Consider the following 10878-nt stretch of genomic DNA (forward strand, 5'->3'; position numbering starts at 1 on the left):
CAACTGCAAAACAGCTCCAGTACTGATTCTAATCTAATTCAAAACGAGCACAGGATATCTATGCCAAGACCCGATAAACAAACTGCTTCCTTCGATCTTCTTCAGCTTGAATTCATGCACTGTGTTTCATATTTTCTAGTGTTAACCATTCCCTTTTTTGGGATTTTGGACAACATACACCACCTCTGCCAATCGCAGGCCGAAGAACACCCTATGTTGCACGGGTACGGGTACGGTACCCGGTACGGGTACGGTATTGGGTACGCGGTACGCAATTTTTGAAAAAACAGGGGTACGGGTACGTTAGATATATGTATATTTTTTTAAATATAATATATAATAAAATATACATAATATTTAAATATAAATAAATTATGCAAAAAAAAGGCAAAACGTCGTCGTTTTGAGCAAGGAAAAAAAAATATAAAGGCCAAAACGACGTCGTTTTGAGCCAGGAAAAAAAAAAGGCAAAACGTCGTCGTTTTGAGCCAGGAAAAAAAAAAAGCAAAACGTCGTCGTTTTGAGCCCAAGAACCATTTTTTTTTTTTTGGAACGGGTAGGTATCGGGTACGTCCCCACAGCGTATGCGTACCGGGGGTACACGGCCAAAAGAGCCGTACCCATGCAACAGAGCTTTTGGCCCTTTGTATCAAGGGGGTTCTTCTCACTACACCACAAAAAGGAATAAGTAGTGGGCTAAAGGTAGCAGTTTTGAAGTAACTGCTACGTTAACACGTTTTTTTTTTTAAATTAGCAAAAAAGGGGCTAAGGTAGTGGTTAAAAGACAACCGCAACCTTTAAGCTGGCAATAGGTAGCGGGCTAAGTAATAAATTAAGGAAAGTGGGCTTTGGCATCGGGTAAAAAAAACCTGCTACCATAAAAGATGCAACCTTAAAGTAATTTTGAAAAAAAAAATACTGGTTTATCCACATCGTGCGCGCCCCTAGCTTTCCACACATAGATCGTGCGCAGTTTTCACTCTCGTTCTTCTTCTGCGTTGCTGCGTCTTCTTCCCACACTTCATCTCCGCCCTACGCCATCTCACTGCTGTCAATCGTCACCTTGTTGCTGCCGTTGTTGCAAGCGTATTTTTGTCTCTGCCGTGCTCCGCTTTGTGTCGTCGTTTGTATATTGCTGTTGCCGGCGTCGCTGTACGGTCTGTTACTGCTGCTATCTTCTACGCACTCTACCTCTCTCTCTCTCCCAGGAAGAAAACACCACCGATGAAGGTGGTTGCACTCGTTAACGGCGGCAAAGACAGTTGCTATGCCATGATGAAATCAATCCACTATGGCCACCAGGTTTGTTTGTTCTTTCCCTTTTCTCATTTCTCTGTATCAAATTTGATTATCGTTTTCAACTTCAAATTTTTGCTAATTGGCGTTGTGATTGATAGATTGTTGCATTGGCCAATTTGATGCCGCTTGATGATTTTGTGGATGAGCTCGATAGCTACATGTACCAAACTCTATACCCCCATTTTCCTTTTCCTCTTTCTTCATCTGCCCTAGTTCTTTCCAATTTCCATTTTGTTCTTGCTGGGTCAAATTTGAAAAAAAAATGCATTTTTAACATGAATCAAGTAAAAAAGTATTTTTTAGATAAATGATAACATTAGAATGGTGGCAGGCCTAGTAATACAACAGGGTTTATGAATAAGGTCAGAAAGTTTAATCATTTGATGGTAACATCATCTTGACATTATTTATGTCTATAAGAGCTAGTGCAATTATACTCATTGACGGTTTTAGGCTTTTATTAGCTTTTTCAGAGAATGGTAGAGACACTGTTATCTCTACTTAAAATTTGTGTGGCTTCCACTTTTTTGTTGCTGAAGTTTGATTATAAGATATTTTTTGTGGTAATTCTCCTAATTCTTACTTTTTCCACTGTTTGATTTAATACATAGTTGCTTCTACCTTCTCAGTGCCGTTATGTAATTTGTGGGCATGTTAGATAATCAAATAGATAGAAAATTGAAGGGTGCAATTTGTTTTCTCTGGTTTAGTTTATGAATATGTGATGGGGTCTGTTTTGTGCAAGCTGGGATACAAATTGGCTTATCTAATTGAAATGTTGTTGTTACTAGATAGATCCCTGAAGAAAATGTAAAATAAAAATTCAATACTCTGAATAGATTGTAATTCAGATCAGATGTAATTTCCAACTGTGATAAGGCATAGAAGATCACCACCGGTAACTATTGTTGTGTAAGAATGAGCAGTGATAGATTTAAGGTATGTGAATATTCACATGTTAGATGCATGTAGTAACGCTTGAAAGGTTTATTAACTCACTAAAAACATAAATCCATGCTAGGGATTTCTAAATTTGTGAATAAACATAAACGAGTGCCACTTTGAATCAAGTAGAAGCAAAACTTGATCATTTCATCAGCTTCACTGAAATACACAGGCTATGCACAATAAAAGATCAAGGAAAACTTACTAGTACTTTATGGCAATGTGGTGGCTATCTTTTTCTGCTGCTGATTACGTTATCTAGGCCCTGTTAGTGTAGTTTTGATTGAATGAATTCCCTAGTGGGCTAAGGCCAGTGTATAGCTTGGTAGTTTAGTGTTGGTTTTGATGTTAGATAGTATTTCCTGAGATGGGTAAGTTAGTACCATCCTTGCTTTCTTTCTTTTTTTCTACTCTTAGTTATTTGGTTTGAAGTACACCTAGTACTTCCTTATTATATATATTTTTGCTTATCAAAACAACTTTTTGCTTGGGAAATAAACAATTGCATATAACAGATGCATATCCAATTCAAGTTCAAGAAACAAGTCCTTCACATCATCTTCTAGTGCATAAGTGGAGTACCTAAAAGCTTGAGCTTTATCGGTTAACCACTTCCATGATCTAAATTTCACCAGCTCAATCACCTCTTCTAGATCAAAAATAGCTTTCTCAACTTCAAATTTTCTGTTTTAAAAAGAAAAAAGATTCAAAAGGCTCTTAACTTTTGGTTTCATGCTTGTTTGTGTTGGATAGTATTTTACTTGGTCATTATATAGAGAAATGAGAGGGGAACACAGAGAAACAATATAACAGAGAATTGAGAGAGAAAGGAATCTAATTGGTTAATCTGATTCTGAATATTAGACTAATTACCCTCAGTTATATTTCAGTTTATAAAGCTGTTGGTTTAGCTTTTGTAATTTTGTTCGAAGGAGTTAATGCTGTTAGTTAGTATGGCAGTTGTTAGCACAGACAATTAGCTCTAGTTCCTGTATTTATAAGAAGTGTTCCGTTCACTTTTTTCTCAATGTGAGTGCTAAAGTGCGTTAACACTTGCGTACGAGTATCCAAACATACATAAGACTACACTTGAGTTATGAATTTTCTCAAGTGGATTGTTTTTGTTGCTTCCCACCTTATGTCATATAGTCTTGGTTAATAATCTTAGTTTCTTTGAATCAGTTATTCAGTGTTTTAGCTCATATGAAAGAAGTGATCATGATCATCAGTTCATTCCAAGGTTGTTTCTTAACTGTAGTGGGGTCTTATTTCCAATTAATAGCTTTATTTAAAAACATACCTCATAAAGTAAAAACTTATTATTTAGGTTTCATGGTATAAGATTTTAAAACTGCAGATACAATGCATAACCCATAAAAGAAAACTTGGTTAAACAAAAGATCCATAGTTTTCAAATTTCCCCTTTGTAACCTGCAGATCCAAAATAATCCTTTCTATTGCTGAATGTTGGGCCTTAATTGTTTTCAAGTATGTAAACACTACATTCTCTCAGGAAAATTTTCTGCTGCTACTGTGTGTGTGGGGGGTGCTGTGTAGGATGTTTTTTTTTTCCTTTTCTGTTGGTTGTGTTACTGCCTCTGTTAGTGTTTTTTCCTGCTGCTGTTTTGGCTACTGTAATGCCTTTCCCTTTGTTGGTGTTTCTCTCCCTCTAGGATGTTGGAATTGTTGTTGTCCTGTCCTATTTGTTGTTGGTTTTGTTTGCCTTTCCTGCTGCCCAACTTTGTTTTTGTTTCCTCTGTTGTTATTTCATTGTGAGGACCTGAATTTAATTGTATCGGTTGATTTTAGAGGTTCATGGCTTAGCGGTGTTTATGTCATAACTCTCTTTGCTCATGCTTTGATAATGTTGGAATTGTACTATCAAATGTTTACTTGTTTGGATTCTTGTTTTATTGATGCAGGTTTATGGAGATAGTGAAGTCTTTTGGATTTTGATGAGTAAGCTATTGGAGAATTTAGTTGTCATCTTTTTGTATCGTACTTACTCTTTCATTATTATTTGTGTAGGAGTACGCTTAATATGTATGTTTATTTTAGCCTATTTTGTTTGACAACCTTAAAAGATGAACTTTGTCATGTTTTAATTGTTTTTCCTTCTATCAAATAGTATTATGTGATAATCAAGATACTTGTGAACTATGTAATTTTTCGTTGGACAAATATTTAGCATGTTTATTTAGCAAGCAATGTCAGAAGCCTACATTTCCTACTAGTCATTTAAAAAAAAAAAAATTAAAGCAGCGGTTTGGAACTGCTGCCTTTGTTGTTAAATATTTAAGCAAAGGCAGCGGTTACAACCGCTACTATTTCTATCCAAAGGCAGCGGTTACAACTGCTACGTTTGATGTTCGCTGAGAGTCATTTGTGCAGTATTGGTAGCGGTTCCTCAAAAATCAACCGCTGCATTTAGTGTTTAAAGGTAGCGGTTAAGAACCACTACCGTTGCACTTGCTCAAAGGCTACGCCTTGCTTTTCTGCGGTTAGAACCACTACCTTTGCTATATTTTAACCGCTACCTTATCTATTTTTTGTACTAGTGTCTGAAACCATTCACTTTCATGGAGAGAGCTATGCTCGACTTATATATCATTTCCATGTTTGTCAGACTCATAATGGCGTACATTCATGGCTTATTTTAGTTTGTGTTTGTAATTTGAAGCCAGCCTTTGATTGATTGGCACTGTTGTCATGTTTTACTATTGGATTTTAATCCTCAATCTAAAATTCTGTTGGTACCAAACATTCTATATGCTCAATCTTTAATTAATTTTGTTAATGTTTTTCATTCATGTGGATTGCTATAATTGGCATTCTCGTCAAAGTTAATTGCTTCAAGGCTTCCTGAATTGGTTGACTCCTCCCATCCCCCTACAGTACAGAGGGTACATTTAAGAGTGTGTTAGAGCTGAGCTGTAAGGAAATTAAGGCAAAACATGTGGAATTGTAAAATTATATATGCTCTTCTTCAACTTTGAGCTCATCCTCTCCCTCTCTCAACCTCCACTTCGTTCTCTCTTTAGCTCGCTCTTCTCTCTCAGGATCTCTCCTGTGTCTTTGAAATTTTTTCGTTTAGTGCGTTGAGCTAATCGTTTTTCGTACCCTATCATCTTCATCCCCAACCATCTTCATCCTCTATCATATTCATCCTCCACCATCTTCAACCTTTAAAGTTTAAACTTAAAAAACCCAGAAAATTTTCATTTAATTTTTTTCACAACCATTAAACCACAACCATCTTCATATTCATAAAAAAAAAAACGAGATGGACCAAAAAAAGAATTTGAAAACACAAAGAGTCATGAATTACACAGACATAAATATTGCAGAACTAACCCCGGTTCGTGACCCGTTCGAGAAGACAATCATTGGACATCCTGTGAAGACCAAGACTCGGATGAGACCCCGTCCGAGAAGACAAGCATTGGACATTCTGTGAAGTCCAGGACTCGGATAAGGTTCCTCCAGACTCCTAAAAGACCTGTATTGGAATCCAGGTTAGGGAGGAGAGGCTACCTTAATGTTAATGGCTAGGGTTGTGTTGTAAGTCTTGTTTAGGGCGCTTGTGATTGTTTGCTACTATGTGTGGTGATATTGATACGCGTCTGCCTTGATTGAGTGATTGATAATAGGCCATGCTTATGAAATGAGATATTGTGAAATAAATAACTGTGTAGCATTGGTTGTGATTATGCCTTGTTTAGATAAATGGCATGCTTGAGTTAAGCATGCATAGATAAAATGAAAGTGTATGATGATATGAGGATTTATGATCTGATGATGTTATGATATGTGGTATACCTTGTGTTGCATACTATGAGATGCATATGAGATGAATGGTGATGTCATGATATGTTGTGAATATCTTGTGATGCATATTGATATGGTGGCAGTAGCATTGTGAATGCGAATGAAGCTTGGCACACCTAAGGGATATGGTGGTGCTTATGTGTGATGTGATGAATTTGTTTGCGTAGGAGCGGAATTAGCCTTGAGGAGGCATGCGTTATTGCGATGTGTGGCATAGTGGTTAACTTGAGCTGAGGGAGTATGTAATAAACGAGCTAGGGTAGATGTCTATGCAATTAATGCTGGTATTTTCAGATGTGATTTAATTATTCAGGAAAATCTCATGTTTTAAAAAGGTAGAGCAAAATAGGTTTGCGAAACTCTTGAAGAAGCAATCACATAGTTGGTTTTTCTTTCATTGGTCTTGGAAGTTTTAGTAAAGGCGAAGGTTAATTGCATAGACGGGCTACCGAGGATAGGATTCATAGTTACCACGTACTTTGTACTAGAAATCACCCTAGTGATGCGTTGTATGGTATGGGATGTACCTCTTAGCATGAGCATGTAGATTGGCGAAAGTCAAAAGTGTGTTGGTTATGCTCATCCAGTGAAGCGGAGGCTATGCGAGATGCTCGTCCTATGTAACAAAGGATACATGTGAGGCCCGTCCTGTGTGGCAAAGGATATAAGTGTTTCCTGTCCTGTGTGGTGAAGGTTATATGAAATACCCGTCGATTGTGACAGAGGTGATGTGGGGGAGATGATTGACACTTGTGCGTATTTGTGTTTCATGCATCATGTGCATTGAGCACTAGGAATAAGGAGTAGGATTATATGACAACGGGTAGACCGGTGTGCACTCTGGTAGTTGATGCTCGAGATACCTGAGGGCTGAGACAGTTAGTCCAAAAATGGAGTTTCCTAGGGACAATGATCTAGTGGTATGACTCAACACTTGGCCATTGTTTTAGGAATCCCCATGTTCCGGGTAGTGCAGTGTGAAGGCATGAAAGGCTGCATCGTAAATTATGATTTCGATGATCATAAGTGATTCATGATCTTATGATTTGTTGAATGTCATAAGAATAAGAATGATAATTTATGCTTAGTGGTCCGGTACTAGGACTTGGTGTGTTAGTGATCACATGACTGACCGACCTGCTGGTAGTCCAGGTGATACTTATGGCATTGTCCTAGTCCTTAATCTTATTGGTGATTCACTCCCTCCTCCTGGTTATCATTTTTCAGGTACATGTTTTGGGATGGGTTTCCAGTAAAATTGAGTATGTCATGCACGGAAGCTATTAAGCCATGATATCTATTGGTGAGAAAGAAAGTAGGACTTAGGATCCATGCATTGGCATTTGTTAAGAGCCTAGTTATTAGCTATGATATTTGGAACAAGAGATTTATCTAATTGAGGTTAGAAGATTAGGATGAGATTAAGTATTGTAGTCTCAATTCCTAGATTTGTAGTCTCTTATCTAAGAGAAATATTTTAATTGGCTTGAAAAAGTAGTGTATTTGAGCATAATGTAGGTGGACCCCACACATTAAAGAAATTTTGGAAACAGATTGTTTTAACTTATCAGAAAAATCTACTACTTTTTAATTTGAAACAAGCGCACCTTAAAGTAGCCTTTTCAAATATTTTATTCACAACTTTATTTAAAATAATGTTTTTTTTTAAGATAAACCAAACACCTTCAAATTTTAGAAAAAATATTTTTTTAATTAAAAAGTAGTTTTTTTCTAAAAATAAGCTGAAACAAACACACTCTTATAATTAGCTTTTGAAACAAACACACTCTTATAATTTTTGTTGTCCAAAACCTATATATGTCCCTTGAATGTTTTCAAAAAAATTGGTTGCTCATGAAAATTTATCCTACTTGATCTAACGGTGTAGATTGACCAGTTATTAATAACTTGCTTACAATTTTGTTGTTTTTTAGAACATATCAATGTTGTCTTTTACATCCAATAATAACGGCTTACATTTTTTTTATGAGTCAAGTCATTGCATTCAAAACATTACAAGGGTGCTAACCCGAATACAATGAAAAAAGAACCAATCAGAAGACATAGTCCACATAATAAAAAGAGCAAGGTACATGAAAAAGGAGAAAAATATGAAAAGGAAGAGGTGCCAAAATTGTGACAGAAGGCACATTCCAGAAGAAAATGAAAATGTCATCCTACTAGCATGTTAAATGGCAATATATAGCTCCTCAGAAGAACAAGAGCGCAACGTCTATTCTTCCTCATATCAATCAGAATTCTCTAAACTTCACAGCCCCACCCACATAACCCGCAAACCACCCACCAAGATAAAGAAAACCCAAGAAATAATAATTCATGCGCTAATCAAGAAATAATAATCCACTTGACCAAGAAACCACTGGCAACCAAAATAAGAAGTTGTTACAACATCTTGATGTAGATAACAGGATTGAACTCCAATCAGAAGTCGAAACTAAGAAGTCCTTTTGCTTTTCCTTCAACCAAAGCCAAGATTTGAATTGAATCAATTCCACTATGTTTTCTACCTCCGCCTCCACTCCCCTAAAAATTTCCTTATTTCGAAAATACCATAGGGAATTAATTGCAGCAATCTAGATTAAATGAGCTGCACCTCCACCCAAAATAAACCCAAACTAAAAGTAGTGGGCACTTGCTACCTGCGGGAGAACGGTAAAAATTTCAGCCACTCACACAGCCTCATCCAAACTTGCTAAGCCACTGGGCACGAAAAAAATAAATAAGAGATTGTTTCCTCCTCGCCCATACACAAAACATACGCAATACCAGAGTTATCAGGAAGAAGGCGGCAAGTGTCCTAGAGTATTACAAGCTTTTAATGTACCACTTAAGGAAGATTCCTCCGAATGACAACTTGCGTGATGGTGATTTGCATGACAACATTGGTTATACTAATCCATACAGGGCCCCCAATGAAAAACCTTAATTCAGTTATTGGCTGGTTTAGGATTATTAGGCATACGGGTTGTTTGTATATAGGTTGTGCATTGATGTGGGTCATGTTGACTATCACCCTCCGTCAACATGGTTCTCACATTAGTGTATGTTTCTTTGTTGATGTGGTTTTTAGGAGACATAATTCTAGAAGTGAAGGTAACCACATTTCTTACTATAGCATTAGGAGGTTTGTGTTTTGCAATGGTAGCCTTGTTGATTTGCTTTGTAATTTCGTTCTTCATGTGGAGGAATTACGTGAAAACCACACCAAATAACACCGATGATTCCTTAAATGGTTTTAAGTATTATAACTATAATAATGAAAATAGTTATGACTCATGAGAAGTTGGAAGATATGCTACAAAGCATTAAAGATACACTTGACATCATTGTCGGTGGCCTGGGCACTCCTAGCGAAGTGGCAAGGGAGGTGGTTGAAATACCGACAGCTAGTGATGCGGCAACGGTGCAAGAGTTTTGCAAGTTTCTCATGTACCATTTGCGAAGGATTCCGCCAAAGGATAACGTGAGACTAATGCTGATTTGCATGGGTGTATTGTTTGGTCTAATCCATACAAGGCCACGAATAGAAAACCTTACGTTAGTTGCGTGGTTTAACATTATTTGCCATACAGGTTCTTTATATATAGCTAGTGGGGTGATGTGGGTCCTGTTGATGCGGCTACCACCTGCCGTCAACATGGTGCTTACATTAGCATATGTTTGTGGGTTAATGTGGTTTGTAGGAAACACTATTCTAAAAGTGAAGGTAACCACAACTTTTTTTGTAACATTAGGAAGGTCATTGTTTGTAGTAGCCTTGTTAATTGGTTTTGTAATTTCATTTTTTGAGTGGAGGAAATATGTGAAAACCTCACTAAATAACCCCGACGATAGCTTAAGTGGGTTTCCCCGGTTGGAAACCACACCTGGTTTTTAGTATAACTCTAACAATGAGTGAATAGATTTTAGTTCATACAGAAACAAGCAAGAAATATTCCATTACCCTTTTTTAATAACTGAAATCTGCTATGTAATGCAATATCTCATGGAAACATCATATATGTGCTTCTTAAGAATTTCCTCGAGCACTTCATGAGCTCCTTGTCCTCCTCCTTCTGCTTCTCATCATCATCATCTTATTCATAAGTATGGAAAGCACGAAGTCATGATTGCATTGTGATTCACTGGATAAATACTAAATCAATAATCTAGGAGGCAATGTGTTGGCACCCAAAAAATCATTAACGGCTACTAAAGCAGTCCAAGCGTCTCTTCAGCCAACGTGGCAAATTAGCCGTACGTTAGGAGTGTTAGTGAGACAGCAAGACTAGCCCATGGTGAACTAAGGAAGAACGACTAGGGACTTAAATATAAACGAGATTAGAGGAAAGGTACAAGTAGCTCAGATGCATGATTGAAGATATTGCATGGATTTCTAGAAGGTCCTCATGTGCTAGAAAACACTAAGCGATTCAACCCCTTTAATTTAAGGAAAACAGTTACTTCTAGTTCTAAGGAACCAATCGACACAAGGAAGGTTGGCTTAAAACAAGCTTCCAGGCTGATCAGGAGAAGCAAACCACCAACACCCCACAATTTGTAAATTCTTGTAAACACCCCACAATTTATCGCTTTAAGTATTTTACCCATTTAGTCGTTCATACCTTAGTCACAAATTCTCCATAGTGATTTCTAAGAGTTTTTTGGAGCGTCTTAGGAACTTTCATTGAATAACAGAGTCTCGTCCTCGAGTAATCGCTTAATTAGGAATTGTTACATTAGTTTCTCAACCGACCCACTTTATAAACTAACACGTAGATATTCAAGGTTTGTGGGGAATAAAGT

Source organism: Lotus japonicus, chromosome 1 (assembly GCF_012489685.1).
Source record: "Lotus japonicus ecotype B-129 chromosome 1, LjGifu_v1.2".
Classification (NCBI taxonomy): domain Eukaryota; kingdom Viridiplantae; phylum Streptophyta; class Magnoliopsida; order Fabales; family Fabaceae; genus Lotus; species Lotus japonicus.